Source organism: Elephas maximus, chromosome 4 (assembly GCF_024166365.1).
Source record: "Elephas maximus indicus isolate mEleMax1 chromosome 4, mEleMax1 primary haplotype, whole genome shotgun sequence".
NCBI classification, from domain to species: domain Eukaryota; kingdom Metazoa; phylum Chordata; class Mammalia; order Proboscidea; family Elephantidae; genus Elephas; species Elephas maximus.
Genome location: NC_064822.1, coordinates 111,273,488 through 111,279,191, shown reverse-complemented (window position 1 = coordinate 111,279,191; position 5,704 = coordinate 111,273,488). Strand labels below are relative to the sequence as shown.

The 5,704-nt window shown below is 34.4% G+C and overlaps 1 pseudogene; it reads right to left on the bottom strand.

Moving 5' to 3' along the window:
* Positions 1–1,376: 1,376 nt before the first annotated feature.
* Positions 1,377–2,309, bottom strand: LOC126076356 (olfactory receptor 6C74-like; annotated as a pseudogene).
* Between the last annotated feature and the right edge of the window lie 3,395 nt (positions 2,310–5,704).

Here is a 5,704-nt window from a genome sequence, read left to right as displayed (position 1 = left end):
TGATGGTGTGGAGCTATACAAACTCCTACGCACTCAATAAAAAGTGACCCTTTAGGAAAGAGTGAACTTTCAAGAAAGACTGATGTTGTTAGTTGCCATTGAGTTGGCTCCACTGAAAACTACATTATGTATAACGAAATGAAATGTCCATTTAGCTCAAGACAGACTAGAAGAATATTAATAATTCATTCAGGAAATGGAATTTGAACCATAAAGAAAGAAATTTCAGGGAGAAAAAAGAGTACATGTCACAACACACCCATGAGAAAAGTATGGCATATTGTGAGATTTAAAACAGTTGTCTATAAGTTAAGATATATACTTCAGAGATTGAAAGTATAGATTTTAATCACATCTTCTAGGTTTTACATAGCCAGTTTTCTCTACCTCCTTGCGCAGATTTTTAAATATTTAGGATGATTATTCTTTATCCCAAAGTAATACTAGATTAAACAATCCCACTACATTCACATAAAGAGAGAATATTGCTCAGTTGTTAGTTGCATAGGATTTGGATTTCCAAACCTACATATAAAATTAAGATCTAACATTTACTTTCTCTGTGACACCAGGATAATCTATTTAGACTCTTTAAATTAGCTTCCGGTATAAAATACTCTTTCCTAAAAGCAAAAGCTCACTTGATTTACAGTATCATAGAGATTTGAAATAATTTTTAGGTATTATCATTGAGGCTGCAGATCAATACTTCTACTGAGGTTCATGAAAGGAGCCTGGGTGGCACAGGGAGTTTGCAATTGACTGCTAATCCAAAGGTTGGCAGTTCAAACCTACCCATCAGCCCCGTGCTTCTGTAAAGATTACTTGCCAAGAAAACCCTATGGAGCAGTTTTGCCCTATAACACATGGAGTTGCCATTAGTTCTGACTCAACAGAAGCTAAAAATAACAAAATTTAGGTTCCTTATTATGCTGCTGAAAACATCAAGTATTTTTGTAAAGCATTAATGTTACATGGTATCAGAAAGAAATCTTTCCTAGAGACTTACAAAATCAGGTAAATGAGTACTTATATAATTCACAAATGATCTGTATCTTGGAATGTCTATGCTAGAAATAGAGGTATTTGACTAAATAAACGAATTCATGGTAGAACATTACTAGGATATACAAAATCAGAGAATTAAGTGTAAAGAATGAAGTGATTTCAGCAATGCAGAACATCACGGGTACGGTTAGATCATTAAAGGATGAAAATACATGAATAGTTTGAATAATAATGGCTATTCGTGAGCATCAGTCACTATCATAATATAAAAGTAAAATAAAGGGATAAAATAGCAAGATAGCTGATATAGGCTGTAATTATCAATACGCTTTAGTGGTATCTTTTTATAAAAGCCAAAGCTACTGTTTTTAAGTACTAAAGATACATCTTTTAACTACGTCTTTAAGGGCTTGTTTTACTTGCTTATTCCTTAGGGTATATACAAAAGGATTTAAGAGAGGTGCAATTGAAGTGTTGAGCACTGCTATCCCCTTGTTTAAAGCTACCCTTTCCTCTGCAGAAGGTTTAATATACATAAAAATGCAGCTGCCATAAGAGATAGAGACAACAATCATGTGGGAGGAACAGGTGGAAAAAGCCTTCTTCCTCTGCTGGGCAGAAGGGATCTTCGGAATTGTTCTCAGAATATATGCATAGGAGAGTATCACCAGTGCCAGTGTAATCAGCAGTATGACAATGGCTGAAATAAAACCTAACAATTCTATGGACCGTGTGTCTGAGCAGGAGAGTTTCAGGACAGGAGAATAGTCACAGGCAAAGTGGTCAATAATGTTAGCTTCACAAAATTCCAACCTCAAGCACTAGATAAGCCCAGAAGAGATTGCTAACAACCCAACCAAGCAAGAGGTAACAACCAGCTGGGTACAGACCCTGTTGTTCATGATCGTCATATAGTGAAGGGGGTTGCAGATGGCCACAAAGCAGTCATAGGACATGGCAGTCAACAGGAAAAACTCTGATGCGCCCAGGAAAATGGTAAAAAACAATTGTGTCATACAAGCATCACAGGAAATCGTTTTATCCTTAGCCATTATGCTGAATAGGTACCTGGGGATCCAGTTGGATGTGAATGACATTTCTAAAAATGAAAAATTCTGAAAGAAGAAATACATGGGTGTTTTGAGTTGGGAATCTAATAGCGTGAGCAGTACAATGGTCAGATTTCCAGTGACACTCAATAAATATGTTAGAAATAGTAAAAGGAAAATTATAATTTGCCAGTTTGGATCATCGGTTAGTCCTAAAAGAATAAACGTTTTCACCATTGTGTGGTTTCTCATGGTTAAATTTCTTCTGAATTTCATCAGAGCTGGGGGAAAAAAAATTCTAAGTTGAAATAGCATTAAAAAAAAAAAAATTACTGAGTATAAATTTAAAGTAATATAAAGAATAAAAGAATGAATCGACTCGACGGAGCTGTGTGTTTTTTGTTTGTTTTTGATGCTCTCTCTTGCGTGATTAACCATTTCACATAGCAGACAGCACCCGAGATTGATCCTGCTTATTTCAGCTCCTTTTCTGGACACTCATTTTCTAAACTTCCTCTTCTTTACCATGCAGAAGAATGGCTTTTTTATTTTCTGTTTAAAGTTTTGTCCAAAATGGTGAGAAGTAACTCCTGCAATCGTACTGAATCCATTTGAACACATTTTTCAGGTTAGGTCAATTACATTTCTTGCTAATATAATCTTACATCAATTTCTTTCAGTAAGATATAGCTTTTCTGTAAACTTTTCATTTTAAGCACCTTCTCAGGCCTAAATTTTTGTAGTTATTCTTCTACCTATGGTAATGTTCTCATGATATACTTTTGGTTAGTGTTTGGTTTCCACTGTACTGTCAATAAGAACTTTTAATTTAATAAACTTTTATTCATTTTAGTACAATGTGAATCTCAAAGTCAGTATCTAAATATCAAGCTAAAATGATACAAGAAATTTGGAATAATTTTACTATACTGTTCAGACAGTTTCCTCTGTATAAATACCTTTATCAATGTAAGAAATACTACTTTACAACCTGTAACATTTAAGTACCCAAGCCTTTATCAAATACAAAGGAATGTGTACCTATCAAATTTTTAATAAAGACTGTTGAGAATTATTGTTCATGGTGCTGGTTTTGTAAGTAAATTTAGACACTCTTTGAGATATGTGCATTGAATTTTACACAAATATTTTACTTCCAGTTCCAAATTTCACTGTTCATATTCAGAATAGAGTGGATTCTATGGTAATAACTTTGTAAACAAATCAACATAATACTGAAAATACTTACTTTCCATCAATTCTATAAGGGCTTTGGTTGCTGATACATCATGGAATATTTCTATTGTATCATTAACCTAAATGTAATGAGAACAGTTATTTATGTCTAACCCATCTTTTTTCACTGCTTCCTCACTCTCAGTGGAAAACAAGTTCACAGTACAATCCAGAAATATTTAATAACAAATGTAAACATTGGTGAATCTATTTCTCTTTTCAGTCAGCATATAGTTGGCAGCATTTTCAAGTGTATATATATATATATATATACATATAATATCTGTACTAATAAAAATGAACTTTTGGTTCAACTTAATTGCCTAACTTAAAATCTGGAAACACCAATTATCTAGCCAGAAGAAAAAACAGACTTTTTTCTTTTAATACGAAATCTCTGCTCATTCTCTATAGTTTCTGATTCTCTTTGAAGAAAAATCCTTTTATATCCACATCCCCGTAGATCTATATTTGCTATTTATTAACTAAGAGGATGTTTACTCAGAACTGGTATAGGACCCTGGGGATTCTTGTGAAGAAGATACTAATTGACTATCTTCTGCATTAACTCTAAAAACAAAAACAAAATAAAATGTTAATTAAGAGTCTATTCATGGGATCTACTGAGAAACTGGAAACATTGATGCTAAAATGGACTGTAAATCCTTGGGTGGGGATTAAAAGGCCACATAAATAATGATGGGTTTTTCTGAGTTTAGACTGCTCCAAAGGGAACACAACTGGAGCTCTTCCACTCTCCATTCACACAGAAGAGGAAAGATAGCAATTTTGGCCCTGTGTAAATACAACATTGTCCATAAACTCCATTTCATTGAATATTTACCAGATGGCTCATAATATGAGTTTGAGGTCAGACATACTTATTTCCTACCAGTCCACACAGCCTCTTAGATTGAGATATTTATTATATACTAATATGGTTGCACAAAAGCAACGGCACAACTGACTGTTTTGAAAGTATCTAATTATAGAAATGAAATTGAATCAAATACTTTGAGGAAAAAAGCTATATATTTGTCTTCATGTCTTCTAAACCATGGGAGTGAATTAATCTTACAGTCAATATAATACAAAGTTACAGAAATTTAATCTTTATTAAGAAAGGGAAAGTTTAAATGTGTAAAAAAGATGATGGAAAAAAAAATACCTGAATTGGAAACAGAAAAATATAAAGAAATGTTTTTCAGAGAGACATACTAGTATTTGATTAAGTTATGTATGAAGGGAAGGCTCCCTGGTGACACAGTGATTAAGCTAACTGAAAGTATGGCAGTTCAAACTCACCTGCCACTCGAAGGGAGAAAGATGTGCAGTCTGCTTCCATAAAGATTACAGCTTTTCAAACATTATGAGGCAGTTCTACTCTGTCCTATAGGGTCACTATGAGTTGGAATCTACTTGACAAAAAGGGGTTTATATATGTATCGCAAGAGATTATTTTGGGAGAAGATTAATTTTATTTTAGAAACTGTCTGAAGAAGGAAGAAGGGCCTGGAAATTACTTCTAAAAAAAATTGGCCAGCAAAAACCTTATGAATATCCATGGAACATTATCTGACATGGTGCTGGAAGGTGAGCCCCTCAGGTTGGAAGACATTCAGAATATTACTGAGTAATAGCTGCCTCCTCAAAGTCGAGTTGACCTTAACAATCAGTATAAAATAGATTTTTGGGGACCTTCATTTGCTGATGTGGCATGACTCAGAATGAGAAGAAACAGCTGCAAACATCCATTAATGGGCTCTAATATAACAACAACTTTGAGGATTTTATTATTATTATTTTTTAATATAACACCAGCTTTGAGGATGGGGCAGACCAGGCAGTATTTTTTTCTGTTGTTGTACATAGGTTTGCTGTGAGCTGGAGGTGATTTTATGATACCTAACGGTATATATATATACCGTTTTTCAATTATGGTTTCTCCTCCCCATGAGGGGGGAACAATTTGAAAAATGGATAAAGACAGGAACAGAAACCCGGTCAAACCAATTTATTGCAATCAAATAAGCACAGTAAAAGATAACATTGTTGGTCATTAAAACCAAACCAAAACCAAACCCATTGCCATCGAGTCAATTTCAACTCATAGCGACCCTATAGGACAGAGTAGGATTGCCCCATAGAGTTTCCAAGGAGTGCCTGGCGGATTTGAACTGCCGACCTTTAGGTTAGCGGCTGTAGCACTTAACCACTAGGCCACGAGGGTTTCCTAATTGGTCATTAGGACAATAAAAATTAATACCACAATGGGACACTATCACATAACTACTAGAACAACTAAAATTTTTTAAAAATGACAATATCAAATGTTGCAGGGTATGTGGGCTAGAAACTCACACATTGCTGGTGGGATTCATAATGGCACAGATAGTTTTGAAAACCAACGG